A 20387-nucleotide genomic window follows, 5' to 3' on the forward strand; every position below is an offset into this window, starting at 1 on the left:
GTGACCCGGGAATTGTTGACCTTTTTCTTCTCATGAAGGTCAGTCAGTCTCTACCGGGTGATTCCATTGATGGATGAATTGAGCAGCATGATAGCTAACGTTTTACAGTTATTATGAAACGTTTTTGTCAAGTATGGCGGATGTGTGTACATGCTTTTTAAAGAGGGGAAGCTGTATCACACTTAGGAGGCATCATTAACATGACGTTTCCACCTGAGGTTGTGTTGGATGCAGAAACGTCTGACACTCATTGCAGAGCATCTCCAGACACCCATCTGCAAAGTTTCTGAAACGTCTGTGTGGGTCTTACCAGCTTCGAACAACTGCTTGATAACATCAGCGTATTGTTCTAGTGCGGCCATAGTGGTCTATTGTATGTTACTCACTGTATATCCCCTTCTCTATCTCTGTGAACAGGTTTCAAGATCCGTATGGTTAAAGACTGGCCTCCCTGAGAAAAAAGTCAACAACTTCTGGGTCACAACAAACCTAAAACGATACAAACCAAAAACGAACAAAAATCCCATGATAATTCCATTCTCTCATACTCTATTTTTAATTTCAAAACAAAATCAAAACAGCAAAATACAGACTGTAATTTTTTTCCAATTTTTGATTTGAAAACAAGAAATGAAATATCAGGTCGTTATCCGTTTTCTGATTTTGGATTCTAAAATGGATATGGAATGAATGAATGATACACTTATAGGGCACAATCCCTGCAACATGTCACAAACTAGTCCTGATGAGACTACCTCATCATTTCAGCAAGTCTTGTGAAGACCTTGTGGAAATCTTGTGAAAAATGTCATGCTTTTTTTTTTTTTTAAATGGATAATTTTGTGCACACAGGCTCAGGGGTTTCTACAACATGTAAATGCAGTTTGAAGATTTGAATTTGTTCAGTAGAAAATGCTACTCTATATCCATGTTTAAAATATGGGGAAGCATAATTACACAACTTTTAAGACAACCAATGGCAACCATTATAAAAAAACAACTAAGGAACAGCCTTACTTCTGGCTTCAGGAGATTTTACATGTACTGAGCTGCCTGATATTAACTCCACCTGCAGCTCACAGATTAATAAATTTAATGAGATCCTTTTTGTGAATGATGTGAACTCTTCACTGAGCTTTGAAGCTGTGGCTTCAGCTGTGTTGTATGCAGGTCAATGTTTCTGCAAGACAAACCTCTCTACTGTACATACAGGAACAGTTAGTCCTCGTCCTGCTCTGTTGTTGACGCTGCTGTGCTTTTCCTCGGCTGCAGGCCCGATATCATTAGTGACGCATGTTGCTTTCTGCTTAGAAACCCTCATGGGCATGTGCAGCGTCTGTTTGTTTGTGTGCATTGTACACAAAACTGACGGTGTTTTGTGTTAGGGGTGTTAACATTTTTAGAGTGCAACCAAGCGAGCTCCCTTTGGATTGTCTGGCTCAAGCTGCCCTTTTTTTCCCAACTCTATCTTGAAATGTTTATCCATTTATTGTTAGATGATCTGGTATGCTTCCAAAGAAATGTTATGTTTGTCTAAGTTATTCTTTGATCTTATTTCAGCTTTTAGTTGTTGTCAAAAGGGCAAAAAAGAAAAACTTAACACAAATTTCTGCAGCTGTGTGTTGTGTTGCAGTGCAGGTAGATAGAGCACCACCATCTGTCTCTGTTCTCAAAAACTGTTGGGCATTTTTTGTCAGTCATCTTTGCACAGAACCTGCTGAGCAGAAAAGAACAAGTTGATTATCTGATAGCCGATTAGACTCTGTCACACCCAGTTTTCTGTGCTACAAGCTTCAGTTACTCAAGGAGTAATGTTGCATTACATCCTGTAAATTGACAAAGCGACCACAGCCCGTCTTTTAAGAATTACTAAACATATCATGAATACAAACACAACTTTGTCCCCTCATCAGTCCATTGAAATTGGCTTGGAAACAAATAAAAATGTGGCTGACATATTACTGTTAGAGTCACAAAGGCAACTTGATATTAATGCTTTACTATATTTAATGAATATCATGGACATTGCAAATTGGTCAGTTCACTTAGATAAGAAGAAACTTGTGGCTTTTCCTCTTGTATTAGGCAGCCAAAAAAGGCATGGATTGCACATATTCTGAAGACTCTCTAAAAAAAATGGATTGTGTGGAGTTTTTATGAGTCTGTTGAATAACCATGAAAAATTTACTTGGACGACTGCATATTGTGATGAATTTTTGCCCATATTGCAATAATTGGCAATGCTTAACCGTATCCGTATGGCCTTTCCTGATTAATTTGGTTGTATACAATCATTGCTGACTGTTTTTACTGGGTTTTTATGTTTTTACTGTTTTTATTGTCTTTCTTAATGTTTTTATTGTTTTTATCTTTCCCTCTGTGCAGATTTTCAGATTTGCCCACAAATGTAAAGTGCGTTATAAATAAAATCCATTATTATTATTATTAACCAATATACCTTTTAGCCTGGTAGCTGATGTATTGACAGTATGCTATTTAAAAAATGTGTGTTCGAAGTCTGTAGATGCCCATACTCATACGCTCATTTTGTTATACTGGAATAACAGAAGTGGAATAATAATACATCAAGTGTTAGCTGAATGTTTTGGCAAATATACACAGTGAGGAACTAAAACAAATGTCTTCATGATTAAAAATGTCCCATTTTCTGTACGGAGGAACAAAAATGTAATGGAGAAACCAAAAAAAAAAAAAGAATCCAACTTTGAAACTGCTGTGTTTTGGAGGGTAACCCCCTGTATTTGTAGCATTTTCCTTATATCTGTTTCCTGTTTGAAAATTTAAAAACAGATTGTTATGGCATTTACACAATCCTTTTTATCAGCTCCTCTCCTCATGGATCCCTGCCTACACACACTCACAGTTTCCACTGAGGATGTATCTGGTCAGACTCGGGGACAGATACCCTGTCAGATGTGCGTGGTGTCGTGTCACATGTCCCGGACTCTTGTAGCAGGATGGGAAGTATGGGAAGACTATATTTCCTTTACCTCAGCAGGAAATCATGGGATTGAGTCCATCTTTTGTTCTTGTCCTCCAGGATGGACACTGATATGCTGTGTGTGGGAAGTCAGACAAACACAAGATGAAGCACAGGGTCATGTGATCTCCCCTCATACCATGTTCCTGTGCCCCTTTGTGGACCAAACACACAATACTGTGTTTCAAGATCAGTTGCTGCAGATAGCTTAGAAGAGGTGATGTAATGCTTGTTGTTGTCAAAGAGACTACGTGGTATGTCCTGGAGATGATGTCATCAATTTGAGCCCAATGCTGGTGTTCTGGAAAAAATGTGCTGCCTGGCCTCTAAGGCACGGCAATAAGAGGAAAAGATGACCAAAGGCGTGTGTGTTTCAGCCAGATTTTAAGTCAAAATTCTTCCAGCATGAGCAAAACTGAAAGATGTTTTATAAAATGCTGGATTTGTGATTATGATGGTAGAATAAGTTGGGTTTCTCATTGAATTTTTTGGAACACTCTGTTTTCTACTCACCAGATCTCCTGTGGTTCTAAATTCTGTGTTGTGTCTTCCAGCTTGGGCTGGACTTACAGAACATCATAAAAGCTGTCTTAGTATAAGCCTTTCTTGACTGTTACATGAGTGTTAGAGCATTGGTTCTTTTGTCATTCTTTTGTGCTGGCCTATAGCTACTTCCGATGCTGAGGAATTGGCAACACTAGCAGCAGATTAATTCACAGGAAACACATGGATTTTCTACTGATCAGCCAAATCAAGAATCTTAGTTCAGTAATTAATAACTTGGTGCGTTAGATAATTGATTTTGGTTGGTCAACACTTAACAACACAGTAATTAATTCTCAACAACACCAAAGTGTTGAATTTACTGTGACTAAAATGTTAAAGCAGCAGACTAATGTTATGACTTCAGCCTCATATTAAGTATCTACATGACCTCCAACTGTCAAACTCAAGGGACTATTTTCTTAGCTGCAAAAACAATATCAAAGACGATAAAATTAAATCAACACTCTGGCTTTACTACTTGGATCTGCTGATTTTGAAAGTTCAGTGTCACAATGTCTCAGAAAGACATTTTGATTTCAATAGATGCGTCTGTGTTTCTGTCTCTCCATCATGTTGTTTCCTGAGTCTCACTCAAACAGAGTCTTTCAGGGTATGTACAATCCAATGGCTCACTGTGTCAGGTAAGATTTGCTTCAAGAGTGTGAAAGTGGCAGTAATTGTTAGGTTTAAACACAGTTTATTACTGGGGGAACTTTTGGAGAAGATGTCAGGGTATGAGGGAAAATCAACACATTGGAGGCTACACCGATAGGCCCCACTGGTTGATTTATGATTTCATGGACATCACATGTTGTTGAAACATTGGTTTTATCAATAGTTGTTGTCAAAAGAGACAAAAGGTCGACTCAAACTGGAATTGGAATTTCAAGCCAGTCAACCAGTTGCGTGTAATATTATTGTCATGCAGAAAAGATTTGTGTGGTTATTACTTGATTTTTCCAGACACAGTTTAAACTAGAAAAGCACTCCGAGAGCGCAGACCTCCACCAAGCATATTGTGATTATCACACAACACTTTAGTCCTACTTTAATGTTATACTCCCTTTCAGCAGACTGTCTGCTACAGTTTAGTGTTAGTTGCAGGTTTGTATGATAATTTGTTTCCAGGCAGTGTTGAAAATTATGATGACCCAGTACATATTTTATATTATGGATCTTAGTATCCAGAATATTGCCAGGATCTGGATCGTACTTTTACATCTGTCAGAAATTATCGTGACCTTGTCTTGTATTGTTTTGCAAAGCAATCCGACCATTCATAGTGGAGTTATATACACATATGGTGAAAACGGCCCCATCTCACAATGATAAAGAATCCTTTAAAAAATCCTGGATCCAGATGGTGATGTGGATCACCTTCAAAATTTAATCACTTCTCTCTTATCACATTTTGAACATTTCCTGAAAAATTCATCAAGATCTGCATGTAACTTTCTGAGTTATGTTGTTCACAGACAAACAGACACACTCTCCCAAAAAATAACCTCTTTGGCAGAGGTAATGAGCAGCTTTACAAAGGACTCTGAGTAGATGAACTTTTTATTTTTTAGTTTTTGTCTCAAATGGGAGCTGAGTTATTCTTTGTGGCCAAGATGACATTAACACCTTTATGTATTTAACAAGTTGGAGCACCTTGAACGAAACCTTCTGATGTTGCACTTAAACTAATCCCCAACCTTGACTTCCCTGAAGGCAAGCATTTCCTGCTCAGATTACTAGTGGATCATATTTTTTAATTATTATTGTTAAGGAAACAAATAAAAACATGAGTGAGAGTTTCATGGGGCTTGTTATGACATGTACTCAGCCTGAACTCATCCCTCAGCGCGGCTCTCTTCCTGTTAATTCAGCTGTTTGTGTGATCTACTTTGAGGAGAGTGGAAGAATGCCAGGACTAAACACAGATCAACCTGAGGGGAGGAGACAGTGGCATCTTGCCAGGACATTAGACAATGTTTAACGCTTAGTGGAGTATGATCAAGTTTTTCCCGTCTTCCTTTAATTTTCTAAACCCATGCTGTCATCTCAACCCGATTTAGCTGCTAAGAAAGTTTCAGTCAGGGATCTGTCTGTTGTTCCCTCAGGAGTGAAGTCTCTGATTGCCACAGCCACAGTGTCTGTGTGATGTTAGTTTCCTGCAATGAAGTCAGTCCTTTGGACAATCATACGAAAAGGATCTCTAAGACTGTGTGTTTGGGAACTTTTCAGTTACAAAGTGGAAAAAATCCTGATAGGGACCAAAGCATTGTAAAATAACTTGTGGTTATTTATTAGACAGGATGCCCTCGTAAAATAAATTGTCAGTGGTATCAGGGGAACTCCCCTTTGTGGTTGAGTTTAGATCACAACTGAAGTAGTGTAACGTTGCAGAGATACAGCGGTGTTTGCTGCAGAGTAATTATACCAAATTGTACCATATAGTATTTGTTCATCTCATTAATGTGTGCCAGAGCTTAAATTTGATATTTACATGGGCGCTGTCAGAGTGTCTGTGTGTTTGCTCATGCATGCTGTGTTCATTTGTGAATGCTCAGTGATCCAGAACTGAGCAGCTGTACTTCTTCTCTAGGATTATTAGATGACTTGTCAGTCTTTACAGCGCTGTTGTCTTTTCAGTAAATTTACGGTTTTAGAGAGGATCCTGCAAATTCACCCCACACCAGGGGCTTCAATCAGCCTTGAAGTCAGATTTTACTGCTTATAGAGAATATTGTAGTATCAGAAACTGGTGCATGTAGAAATGAAGATTCAGCCTAACTCATATAACTAGGTTGATGTTAGCAACACGTTTATCTCATTTTGACATTCAGACCCTTCTTCCAGTATATTTGCATAGTTTGGTCAATGTGTCCTTTCAGCTATATCTGTGACAAGAAAGCTTAGATTTCTTGTTGCCAAGTTTTATGTGTGGTATCTTTTCACTTTCTTTTTTTCAGCATAGTTTCAACATTACTTAACTTGGTTCCATAGCTGTTGGCTTGACCTGTTCATTTGAACATCCAGGATCCAGGACACGTCATTCTTTAGTAAGTGAATCATCTTTTGAGGTAGTTTGTGAGGTTAACTGAGGTGACCTGATAGTGTGGAGCAATACTGGCAATAATGGTGGTCAAACTATTAGTGATTACCTGTCATACCAAGCAGACTTATCATCATTTTTCCAAGCTGAGTTGCTGAAGGGTGAGCTATCTTGCATTCTTACTTTCTCTGCTAAGAACTGAGAATGCAAAAGAGCAATTGAGAAGCAGCACGCAAACAAAATAGAGGAAGAGGCAACAGCAGAAGCAATAATATTGCAACAACATCCCACAATTATCTCTTGATGCCTGATATGTCTTCAGTTCTCATACAGCCCAGATACCTGGGCTTAGGGTATCAGCTGATACCGATCCAATACCAGTGTTACATAAAAACCTGCATACCCTGGGGTAAGGCTGGTAATGTTTTGGGTAAAAGGCAAAAAAAAATGAGTATATGGAATTACTAAAGTTAATATTTATTTACAATATAAACTATTTAAATGTCAACCACAATTCTTCAGAAGGTAAAGAATTTGTTTTCAAGTGTCAACTTTTAAACCCAGTAGACTGGTAATGCAGCTAAAAACAAAAAAAGTGCATCAGAGGCAACGTTTCAAATCAAGTAGCCGAGAGTGCCAGTAAAAAAAAAAAGGCATAAAGCTGGTTGCCTGGATTGGCACCATGGATCAGCCCCTTCCCACTGATACCCATCCAGCTCTGTAGGGCACGATGCCCGATACCCGATACCAGGATCCCCAATCAAATTGTTATTTTTTTTTTTTTAAAGTTATCTTTTTTGGGTGTTTCATATCTTTGATGGGTTAGGAGATGTGGATAGAGTTGGAAAACAGGGTGAGAGTGGGGTGGAAATGCAGGAATGAGCCCTCAGGTTGAATATGAACATGACCCATTTAAGGGTGAACCTCATGGGGCACAACCTAAAATGTCAGGCCATCTGATCCCTGATTATTGTTCTTTTTTAGATGATTTTGAACATCATTTTTTAACTCTTAATATTTCTCATCCTGTACTCTGCACAGCTATTATGCACTGGTTTTTGCCTGTTTCGCTCCTTTCGAAAATTTTGATTGAACTTTAAGTTGTGCTCATAACATTCATGAAAGATGTCAGCTTTTGTAGCTCTTGCGTTTCTTTCTATTTTAGGTCTGCAGATTTCCCAGAGCCTGAGCTTTAAACAAGTGACCTAAGTCTGGCTTTGTGAGATCTTACTTGACTTTGGACATGTCTGCCCTTAAAAGAGGTATTTTTTATAAACAGCAAAATAAGAAGGAGCGTGTTTTCATGTCCATGTAGAATCTTTAAGACATAGGTTGATTTTCACGGTCTAATAACAGCTGAAAGAAAAATTGGATTGAACACAGTCCTGACTGACTTAAACATCTACAGTGTGTTTCCATCCATGAGTGTGTGAGGATAAATCCTGACACATGCTCCTTTCCACTGTGGGCTCAGCTGAGTGGTTTTGGCTCTGGCTTCAGAATCTAACCTCTGCCCTGATGTAACCTCAGCCTCTCTATCTCTGTCTTTCTTCTGGCTGCCTCCTCATCTCACCCATCTATCCTTATTTACGGTCAAAATGAAATGTTACCTGAATCAGCAGAAAAGGAGTGAGGGGATCACCTGTCATCATCCCTGTACCTCTTAATTAAATCTCCATCCACTATGCTGTCACAAAGTGACAGACTAAACAAACTAGACTGTGACATGCTCACACCGTCCTCCTAAACCAGGCTGACAGAATCAGATTAATGAGATGTTGGGATTGTTGTGTAACTGTGGCAAAACCAACGAGACACAAAGCAGTGTTGAGTCTCATCAGATCCATGGGATTTGTTTAAATAAATAGAGTGGTTTCTTATAGAGTGAAGGTTATGCCTTAAGCCATTTCTTGAAAGCCCAAAGGTGCTCTCCATCTGATATAAGTGACATTATCCCCAAAATACGGCTAAATAAATGGTGGGCTAAAAAAGCACTTTGTCTGGATTTTATATAATGAGGCCGATGGGGGCCATGCTGTGTGACTGGACTGTCACATCCACCAAATCACTGAGGCCACCACGGCGGTCAGCAGAAATAGCTGTTATGTAACTGTGCTGGTTTTGCGTGTCTCTCTACATCTCACCAGGGGAAAGAATAATTAGTATGTGTAGTGCTGTGCCCAGCTTACTTAATGACTTAAAGGGGGATTCATCCATGTTGTTCCCACTCTGATAACAGATTATAAACCTTAATGAAAATCTAAACCTCTTCTTTTACCTGGTTACATTTTATGACAGTAGCACAGCTGTACTTTCATTTTAAAGTTATACTCTGAAGCAAGGATTGGACATAAGAACCACAACACTTCTTGAAAGTGGTAATCCAATATGCGTAATAGAGGGGCTTCAAACAGCAGGGTGCTCATGAGAAGACTGTCAACATGCACCTACCTGCTGCACTGATAAGTCTAATTTACTAACCCAGTCCACAATGATTACCTTTCTGAAAAGGTAAAGCAGATCAGAGCTTTCAAATAAAATCACTTTTTTTTTTCACGGAAGTAGTTTGTGTGTTCAGACCCATAAGCCTTCATGGGACCAACTCAACTTCATTTTCAGCCTAAATCTACCTATTCTGAGATACATGCTCTACAAACAACAATCAACAAGAGAAAATAAAGGCAGATGGTCTTAGCATCAAACTATAACTTGACAATCAAATGGTGCAGTTATCAAAAAGGAATGGATGTGTTCAGGAGATTATTGAAACTAATACTTATGGGTAATCTTTTAGACAATAGTCCCCATTAAAACTGGTCACTGGCAGTTCTGGTGACTAAATTCCTCTCTAAAGAAGGGGAGTACATCTTTACAGTAACTTTTCTGACAGCTCTGAGACAATTTGCATTTTTTGGCTGTGTTGTTTACTGGTTTAGTGACGGGTTATAACTTCTCTGGAGCAGATTTATAGATTGTCAAACTTGTACAAAACTTGTACGTTTTTATGGGATTGCATGTGTAACCCAATGCAAAGATGTGCCATGCATATATTTAGTAAAGTGAGCTTAAACTTATGAATCCTTTTCAGTGTCTGCTAAACAGATTTAGAAGCCTTTCTCCTGCATGGTTTCATTTCATTTTATTTTATGCTTTAGAATAGAATAGAATAGAATAGAATATACTTTATTAATCCTCAAGGGGAAATTTAGGATTCACAGCAGCGAACAAGAAAACAAAAGTAAGAAAGTATATAGAAATTGCAAAAAGATCCATAACAAGATAGATGATGACAGTTTGTCCATCATTCTCCAGTTCAGCCAGCCTCCACCTCCACAGGGTCCAGGACTAAGTTTCTTCAGCAGTCTTTTCAGTCTCTGTCTCCTGTAAGCTGTCTGCTCACAGCAGGTGAAGCTCTAAAAATCTAGTGTTCATGTCCAGTGATAGCTCTGTTAGCCATGTCTGTGAATAGCATGATGCTACTTTCCTCTGTTGCTGGGTCAGCACGGGTAGCTTGTTCATCTTATTGGAGATAGATCTTATGTTCCCAATAACAATGGATGGACAGACAGGTCCACGTCGTCACTTCTTAGCTCACACCTGAGAACCAGCACGTTGTCCTCACCTCCTTCTCCTCACTTTTGGGAAGACATCAGGCCTTGCACCAGTTAGCATTGACATGCTACAGGCTGCTAACAGCTGATTTTGCATGTAAACAATGCAGCCATGGTCACATCTAGGATCCCCAGACAAACACAGGAGCAAAAACAGTCAAAAATATCACTGAAGACAAAACCAGTTTGGTGTCCACAACCAACAAATAAACCATACAAAGTAATGACTCACTCCAAATACAAAGATAATGAAAAAGGGCCAAAAAATTACAAGAAATGGACATAGAAGACAGAGCTGCTGCAACAGGCAGCCCCAACCAACAGAGCGGTGCCGAAGAGCTCATACATCACTACTCATACTACTCATACTATTACAACTCATACAACTTTACATGGGTGGTTTGTCATCTGTTTGGTACAAACTCCAGATACTTTAGAAGAAAACCAAGGAATGAAAATGTTACATTGAATAAAGATGTAAAAGTAAACACCACACAATATTGTTTCTGAATACTTATTTAAAGACAATATCTGCTGCATAAGGGCTCCGGATCACTGAAGCACCAATGGAGTGGATATGCAAAGGTACAAGTGAAAACACACACAACTAGAAGGAACCGGCTAAGAGTGGTGGAGACAAACCACAACCTGGTAAATTTTACGCTGTACGCGCTCCAGATCCGTGTCTGATCCACCTCTGCTCTGTTGCCGTTCCGTTCCATCCTCCCTCATCTGTCAACACACACCAGCTGCTTCGCCAGGATGCAGGAGCCGAACTGCAGACAGCTGGAGTCATGAGACTGAGGATTTCCCAAAGTTTCTCCCCCAATGATGAGTCTCTCCCCATTCATATATTGTCTTTATTGGGCTCTAAAAACCTCAAACCTGTTGACTCCAGGCCTGGCTCTGCTCATTATGTGGGTCTGTTGTTGGTGTAAAGTGAAATACTATCCAGAATCTACATGGAGTATTTTATACTTAAAGCCAACTGGATGCTTCAATCTTGATTAATATTCATTCCTCTGTTAAATATCGAATATATCATGAATATAATCTCATAAAAAGTTAGGGGGTAGTTGCAGAATAGATGTTGATGACATTCAAATAGTAGTTTAGCTAGCTAGTTCTGATACCTGAACTCCTGTAGCACTCAATCGCTAAATATTGCAGTCTTGCACATCTGATTGTGAGGGCTCCAGGCTGATGGATCTGAGATGCAGCCAGAACGCAAAGGGTTGTTCTGATGAAAACTGAAACCCATCTGCGGTGGAGTTGAAATTGATCTGGTGTGTTTTGGCCATTACTGGTTTGTCTACGCTGCTGTCTGGCTGTTATGCCATCTTGTGCCAAAGAATGAGGGGTGGAAGTAGGAAAAATCAGAAACCAATTGTTAACTTGCATGAAAAGGTGTCACGGAGGTTGTGTGAAACCAGCCTTTTTTCCCAAAAGGTGACACATCTATCTGGGTGTAGTAAATAAAACAACTGAGGCTAAAAAAGCTGATGCCATCTGAACTTCATCCAGTCACACTCTTAATATTGAGTTTCAAGAAACTCAGTCTAAACAGACTTGGGCTAAAGTAACCAAGCTTAGTAGAATCTGTGGTGTAATACAAGTGTGTTGGCACTTCAACTAATCTCTGTATTTGTATGCCAGGCATTCCCTACCAGGCTGAGTGATCTGCTGGCCTCTTAATGCCTTTTATACGGCTAAACAAACAAAGCCATAACACAATGCTGCTGCCAGAGTGGTTTCTGCTTCTCACACTTCTCGTTGTCATTCTAGTCTCCAGAAGTGAAGGAAAAATCATTTTTCCACCTCCACTTCCATGAAAATATCTTCGATAGATTCAGCAGGTGGTGTCAGTTCCCTTTTCAGCCAGTAGACTTGGAAGGATGTGTGTTTCCAGAACATCTGTGACTTTCCACATTTAAGGTGTCTTGGACAGTATCCATGCTTTCAGTCATTGTGCTCATGGCTGCTTATTTCTCAACCCAAACATGTCAAATATTCTGCTTATTTATTTGTCAAATAAGCTCTTATTAGTCTTGTGGATTCAAACTAGTATAATCACTTAATCCTTCATTTTTGGGAGGATTTTCCTTTCAACACATTGTTCCCAAAGTCTTTCAAACAAAGACGTTGGATATTTTTTGATGTTTTATTTTCCAACAAAGCAGAAATCCCCAGTTGCCAATTATGATTATAAATGGAATGCAGGCGTAGCACCCTCCGCAATAACACTGCACATGCCATCAATAGCTCATGTGTTCTCCAACGGTGAGCCGTGCCCCCTCGTGTTGACACAGTTGGTGTTTGTGCAGATGACATTGATGACTCTCAAGGGCAGACCTGGTCCCTCAGGTCCCCTGCAGCTCACGGTCGGTACAGTACAAAGGCACAGTCCACTTGCTAACCACACTCCATATTTAAAATTGCTGATACAGGGAACACACACATTGAGGATTATACTGTAAAGTGAGCACTTACCAGAGCAAACAGGAGTAAAGAGGCAATAACTGAGCTCACTCTGAGGGAGGGAGGAGCCATCCTGATGTTTTGGGAACAAGCTGGTCTGTTGGAATTTGGTACAGTATATCAGGTCTCATATCACATTCAGCTAGCTGGGTGGTGTCATCTGAAGTAGGTCTAAAGAAAACCCAAAGATCAAAGATGATGCACCTGGTGGACATTCTCATGCATATATATTTGTAATAACTGACTGAATGTTCACAGACACACAAATAATTCAGATTTGCTGCTCAAATCAGATTTTTTGTTTGGTTGTTCACATTGCATTTTTAAATGTGGCCTGTCTGCGGACTGCGATGTGAACAGCTCATGCTGAAGTGACCTGCATGCTCAGTTGAACATTAATGATGTCACACACAGCATGGTGTTCACCGAAAACGAACATTGCCGTGGGCTTGTTTTCTAAAGTGTGGTTACTTCCTTGGGCTTACTTTTCTACTTGTATGATCCTGGCCCACCTCTCTCCCAGCTCTCCACAACGAGAAACACAACGTGAACTTATAAGTTTCACTTTAGCTTTTCTCTGTGCTCTCTCTGCTCCTCCTATCTCCACCTCCCCTTTCTTCCATGTTTGTGTTCACTGAGCGTGACTTCTGCTCCATAAAGACATCAGATGCATTAAATGTGACCACAGTCAAATTAAAGGAAAAAATAAGATACACTTCCAATTCAGTACCACATTTGAAAGTGGCCTAAATCTGATTGGAAAATGTCAGATTCAGTGTGACTTTTGCTGTTCGTACTGCCAAAAACAAAGCAGGTATGGGTCACATTCGAGTCAAAAAATCAGATTCAGGTCACTTTGAACTGCAATGTGAACATAGCCTAATTAACCTATATTCACCAGCTGTCATTGCAACCATTACTCAGGTTTGCCTTTTTGTTTTAAAGGTTACAAATCAATGCAAGTGCTTCAAAAAATATTGTCTTTATGTGGACCTGAGGAATCCTCAAAGAAGATAGAAAAAGTCTTCAAGAATTTTAACCAATCCATTTACCTTTAGGACAAAACTTAATATTTTGTTAGGCTAAAAGATTTTGTCATTTACATTGTGATGATGTTTTTGATGTTCCCTAAAATTGGAACCATCAGAGGCCAATGTCAGCGCTGGCATCATCATCATGATGGATGAAAAAATCTGCACGTCTTCTTACATCTAATACTTTGTCTCACATGAAAACTTTTGAGTTCTTTTAATGTGCTGCAATTAGAGTTTCCAGGTAGACGGAAAAGAGTTTTTCTTGATTGTTATGATGAAGACTTTTTGGGAGCCCTCATCATTTAATTTTAGGTTCTATATCCCTCATACCTTGCTAATTTGTGTTTTTGTACTCTGCCATTACAGACTTCAAAATAACATTTAAAGCAAAGAAATGTGTGTCCTGCTAATCGAAGCAGATGTCTTTACTTCAGACAGATGATCTAAGACTGAGTTACAGTAGAAAGCAGCAGCAACTCCCAAAAGACTGTGATGCAGAAAGTAATAATGTGTTTGTGTCTGTTTCTGTTCTAGTTGTCCAGACGCTGTGAGCTCCTACAGTCTCCTGAGAGGTAAGAGTATCTACATAAACATGCACCATTTCAGCTCCTGCACACCTGTTGGTTGCATCAACTGCACAGCTCTGTTTGAGTGTTGTTTTACACTATAACGTTAACAATTGATGGGAAATGAAAATGGAAAAACAGTCTGAAGTGCAGTGTTGAGTGAAGTTTTGGTCCATGGCCCAAATACCTCCGCCCTTCCCTTTGGTTTTCTCAAGGACACAGAAGGTAAAGGGAGAGTACTGTTGAGCCCTTTTTGGCAAATCTTGAGTAAGTGACACAGCTCAGGTCTGTGGTAAGCTCTTAAACTGCCTCCCAGGAGCCGTTTAACTGTGTGGAAGCTACCCTACAGCGCAATAATTGACAGCCCTTTCTTTTTTTCTATACATTTAGTCCTCTCATGTCCAAGTTGTGGTTAGGAAACTAACTGAAGCCTTAACTAAACTATCCCTAATCCCTGTCATGTATTTGCCTGCTCACTTGGGCATGACAAAAAAATTGACTTTTTTTCTTTTTCAGGAAATTTTTAGACTATCAGATTTTCTGGCACTCACTTCTCTAGGATTTCACCATGTAGTGTAGTGAAAAAAAAGCAGGAATTGACCCATTTATGCTTTGAAATAGTAGGTATGAATGTGTGTAACATTGGGCAGCACTTATTGTAAGGGAAATTGGGAGATCTAGGGGCCATTTACACGACAACGGTTTTAGGGTGAAACACAAAAGTTTTGTTGCGTTTCAGCCTCTTGTTTACCCGGAAACGGCGTTTCAGCCTACTTGCAAGGCAAACTTTGAAAACGGCCTCCAGAGTGGGATTTTTCTGAAACGCTCCTGGCACTGTTGCCGTGTAAACAGTAAGCCGGCATTTTCAGTGGAAACGCTAACGTCAAACCCCGCCTCACGCTTGCGCGCAATCAACAGAACAACAGTACCGTTGTTACGATCGTCGCGCACTACCTTGCCTTGGTAGTTCCCGTTTCAACAAAATGTGCATCTTTTGCTCCACTTTTTAACTTAGTGAGTCACCCATATCAATAGTCAGAGTACACTTGTTAGTCTCATGGCCCACTTCTAGGGGTTAGAGAATTAAATAGCTGCGGTTGCAAGGAGGCTTCACAGATTCCTCAGAAAGTGAGTTATTGTCACAGACTTCACAGTCTGCTTTCATCTCATTTTTGGCAGTAGTTCTATATGTACCAAGCCCCTGAAACAATCAAGGGCAAGACACCTGAAGTTATGTTAGCTGATTTTATAAAACTGGACATGGTTTACAAAACAAATACACATTCTTGACTGGCTAATTCAAAATCTATCTAGTCTCTAACTAACTGAGCACTTTCTGTGTTTTCCGAGTTTAGTCACAGGATTTCTACAATATACTCAAAAATGTTAACAGCAACTTTCAGGTCTCATCTCATATCTATTAAATAAAGATAACTGTTTAAGTGCATGGTGAATCGCAGTCACTGATTAAAAAAAGTGTACAAATTTGGAATTTGCAAACACAAGTGTAGTTAGATTTTCTTTAAGAAACAAATCTTTTACTGAAGCAGATGATAGCGAAGCTGTTAGCCAAAAACAACAACCGCTGCAATACGAAAATCTTGTTAGAGTGATTAAAAGTTGTTTTAAGTTTGATGACTTGGCTCTTTTGATAGTCTCGCTGACATCTGTGTTAAATGGGCTATTTGTTTTATTTCTGTTCATTTTATGACAACCAAATACACTTGAATGTAATTTCAATGAAAATGCGTTGTAGCCAAATGCTAAATTGGCTATGATTGTGGTAAATGTGACTGCAAATAGTCAACAGATATTTGATGTCGTAGGATGAGAATAGTTTGGACTTTTTGCGTTTTTTAAACGCAGCACGTGACTAAGCTGAATTCTCAAAGGGCAGATATTTTTTGTATGTTTGTATTTTTTAAAGTCAGCTTGACATTTTTTAAATCAGGTAAGTTCATGTTTTTTAGATTTTTCAAGCTTGATGCATCCTTGGCTTACAAGTGAAATGATCTTCTCCTCCTTTTAGAGCTATAATAGTCACTGGATGATACTCTGTGAAATGGGACACAGAAATATATTTAGACAGGTCGTCTCTAACTGTGTCTCTCTCGTTACCTCTCTAGTGTCTCAGTCTCACTGTCCCAGTCTTATCTTACCCTCCCACTCTCCCTCTCTGTGTCTGATACCTCCAGAGCATCTCTGTCTTCCTCTCTGTCCCAGTTTGGAGTATCTCCCAGGTTCAGGGCTCTTGAGGTCAGACGGAAAAAACAAAACAGCTCTGCTTGCTGACGTGTCTCACAATGCGTCAGATACTTCACAGAGTACAGATGCAGACAAAGCAAGGCGCTGGTCTTACATGCTGGGAACTCAAACTGTGATCAGGACTTTGTTGGTGTGTGCCTCTGATAGCCTCAGTGACATGCTGGTAACCCTGGGATTTAAATTTAGATCACTGTGCTGGATGGTATGGTACACAGCATGACTGTGGTGCCAATCCACATGCATGGGGACATTTCATCAGGACACAGCTACACTTAGCATCCCCGCTCTGTGCTGAAGTCCCAAGACTTTGATGTGATGTAAGATTCATCTGGTCTTTGTCTAATCCAGAGACATATATGTCCTTTCATATTGCACAGCTACAGTTCTTTGTGATGGTAACACATGATAAAAAGATGAGCTAGTGTTTCCAGACGTTATGGCTGTATCTGATCATGTTGCAGGAAAAACGTCACAGTTCTCTGTGCTCGATGATTCAGTGAATAATCATCACACTCTGCATTCACAGAACTGTGATTTGTATATTTTTGCCATTTAGAGTGCAAACAAGGGCTTAGCCAACTGTCTACGCTCCAAATGCTCCATTTATAAATTACACCACAATGGAAAGTGGATTAACAGCTGTTGATGTTAGTCTGTAATGAGTTTCATAGTGCCCTCAGTGATTAACTCCACCCTGCTCTGATAGCAAAGCTCACACATTTCATTTAATGCAATTAGGCTTGTGTGTTATTAGTAAAAACTAAAATCAAAACAACAAAACAACCCTTATTGTCACTCATCTGCTAGTTCAAGAAACAATGTTTTCCTGGCAGAATAACCTCTTTGATATCCTCCATCACTGCTTTGATGAAGTCATTTTTAAACCTTAAAACTAAACCTATCAGCTGAAAGATTCTGAAAAGGTTCAACATTGCTAATTATTTATGGGTGTCTGTTTACATTATATTTGTTTCATCCAATTTTTATATTTAATATTGCTCAAAGCAAGTAGGAAATTTTTATAAGCATATCTTCTTTTCTTTTTTTTTGACCAGACAATTTCTATTAGAGATTCTTGTAAAGATTCAGGAGTCTGCAAAGTTTGTGTAATCATTGAAAAAAGATACCCAAGGATGTTGTAAAAAATGAAGGGATCGGGCATTCCTGAGGTTCAGAGGGTGTTAGTGAAAGAGAAGAATGCTGAAAAGACAAATTAAGCTTCAAGCAAAAAATAAAAAGGAAGAGGAAAGAGATACTAAACCACATGACTGCTAAGCCATTTACAAGAGAAGGCAAGCTAAGGTCAAAACTTTCCACTTGTCATTTTGTCTCAGTGTCTTTCCTCCATTTGACATTTTAAGTTACTTTGTCTCCACTCTTTTCTTACTTCCAGTATACGTCTGAGGCTGTTCGTCATTCTCTCCTTTTCTCCCTCTCTCTTTCGTTTTCTGTTTTCTTAAGTGCAACAGTCCATCCTCCACTCACTGAGGCAGTAATGGGACGTCAGTGTCTCCCTTTGCTCTCATTTGAAGTCTCCTCATCCTCTGGTTTCAGTAAAAGTCTCAGCATGTAGCTGACTTCATGCTGCTCCACCATGTGCGAGCTCAGACACCTGGTTGTAATGTCATTTATGGCCAGTTGAGTGAGAAAGGTGCAGAGTTCAATGGCTGGAAAATAAATTCCAACCACTTTATTTCCCTTGTCTCCTCAGGTGGCTCGTACCTGCTAGCTGACAGTTACAGACAGCTTTTCAAACCTTCATACCTCCATTCCAGCAGATTACTTTCTCATCTGAGGCTGATGCTTTATTAGGCTTCACTCTGTACCTCTGGTTTCATTGTTGTACTTTTACATTTCTCACAGTTTTTTTTTTTTTTTTTTAAACTCTTTATTTCAGCTCCTGACTCCAGAAACCCGCTTTTCTTCTGACTGGTCAAGCTCAAGTCCACCCCTCATAAACCAGTTAGGAGACCCTTATGTGATGACGTAATACTTTTGGCAAAACTCAAACCATTTTATAACAGATAGTTTTGAGCAGTTCACGGGTTCTGGTAATTCTTCAAAATATTAATGTTTAGGGGTGTGAAGATCTGCAGTGTGGGCATCCAGCATTGTTACTTTAAGACGTGGTATAGCATGATACTCTCTCTGTAGGGTTGATCAGTTTTGTCTAAGACGGTGTCTCCCCTCTGGAGGCCATCACAGCTGTCTGTCTCCAGGCTTGTCCCAACCACACACACCATACCCACATAACTCTCTCTGTGCATTCATGTGCAAAACCGGATGAGTGATAAAAAATAAATTGAATAATTACATTTAGGATTTAAGAAGGAGAAACATTTTCTAGAACATAACAGTGGAGATGTCTGCACACCCATACATTACATTATAAAAACTCAAAAGTCACTCTCAGCTGTTACTTTGTGTTCACACAAACATGTAGCGTATATCTCACACGCACATATGCCGAGCTGACTTTAGCAAAGAGAATACTCTGAAAATCTACCAGACGAAAGATGTTTTGAATTTAACACATTTTTACAGCTGTTGGTGGGCACAGGCAGCCAAACAGATCCATAAAAGACTGTGAGCTTCTGACCAAAACGATGGATTCAATAAAGGGTGGAAGCAATAAAATGGAAGTAGTTGTTTGACTTTCATGGTAAGTCTTCAGTATAAATCATGACAAGCTGAGCCCATCTGACATGGGTAAAAGTTAAACCCTGTTCTGTACAGCCCGTAGGCATGCATGTTGTTTGTAAATTTGTTCTTGTAAGATTTGTAGATAATGTCAGAGTTATTGATTTTGATGAAATACAGGTTGTAATAAAAAGTTAAGGTAACGCACCAGTATCCAAGAGAATGACCACGTAATGCTTAGACACTGTCTAATTGTACAACTCATATACTAGATAGTTGTGACACTGTGACAAATGATGGCTGAAACAAATACTGATGAACATTTAGAGCTAATATTGAATTTAAAATTATGCAAAGACAATGTACTAAATGTAGAAACTTGAATACTCCAAATGTCTGAATTTACTATAAAATTGAAAAGGCTGTTAAAAAAAGAAGAAGAAGAATTCTTGGGGGTGTTTTTTTCAAGTAATTGGGTAAATTTACAGTGCAAGTTGCATGACTGGGCATAAATAGGGATTCCTAGATAGGCTGAGTCTCCCATGAAAAAAAAACTAGAAGAGGCTCACCACTCTGCAAGAGACTGTGAGTAATTTTGGCTCCTACAGTTCATTATATCATTAAAATTGTTTGAAAATCTGGAGAAATCTCTGTACAAAAGAGACATGGCCAAGGATCAATATGAAACTCATACGGCAATTATCTTCAGGCACCCAGCCAGTATTGCAAAAAAATTAAAAGATAATTAGAAAAAAAAAAACCAGCAAAAAGAAACAGGCAACAGTTTTCTGGCATCGTATTTAAAGTGGAAATACATTTGTATTAGACAATGAAATGTTTCTGTTAGGGATGTCCCGATATTACATTTTCACTTCCGATACGATACCAATACTGCAGCATTGAGTATTGGCCAATACCATATTAATCCAATACGATATCAGCATTAAACATGCATACTTTTATTACTTATTTTGTAGTATGTCTGTCATGCTAGAAAAGGCTTGATTAAGTGATATTATTCAAACAAAGAACAGTAGTCAGCAACAGTAGGTATGAGGAAAAACTGACCCATTTATCATTAAGCAATGGGTAACAGGAACTGCTTATATCAGAGATTTTAGATGCATTCCGATACGATACCGATACTTGTTTTTTTGCTGATATTGGACCAATATCCAATGTCAATATTGGACTGGGGCACCCAGT

General features: G+C 39.2%; 1 protein-coding gene across 1 annotated transcript in view; it reads left to right on the forward strand.

The window, feature by feature from the left end:
- Positions 1-20387, forward strand: part of add3a (adducin 3 (gamma) a) — a 125819-nt gene that overhangs the window by 10124 nt on the left and 95308 nt on the right. Inside the window, exon 2 of the mRNA XM_074686068.1 lies at positions 14245-14282. The gene's annotated coding sequence lies outside the window, so the exon portion shown is untranslated. The remainder of the gene's footprint in view (positions 1-14244; positions 14283-20387) is intronic.

Source organism: Halichoeres trimaculatus, unplaced genomic scaffold (assembly GCF_033239565.1).
Source record: "Halichoeres trimaculatus isolate MK-OKI-2021-1 unplaced genomic scaffold, fHalTri1.1 fHalTri1_scaffold_2, whole genome shotgun sequence".
Taxonomy (NCBI): Eukaryota; Metazoa; Chordata; class Actinopteri; order Labriformes; family Labridae; genus Halichoeres; species Halichoeres trimaculatus.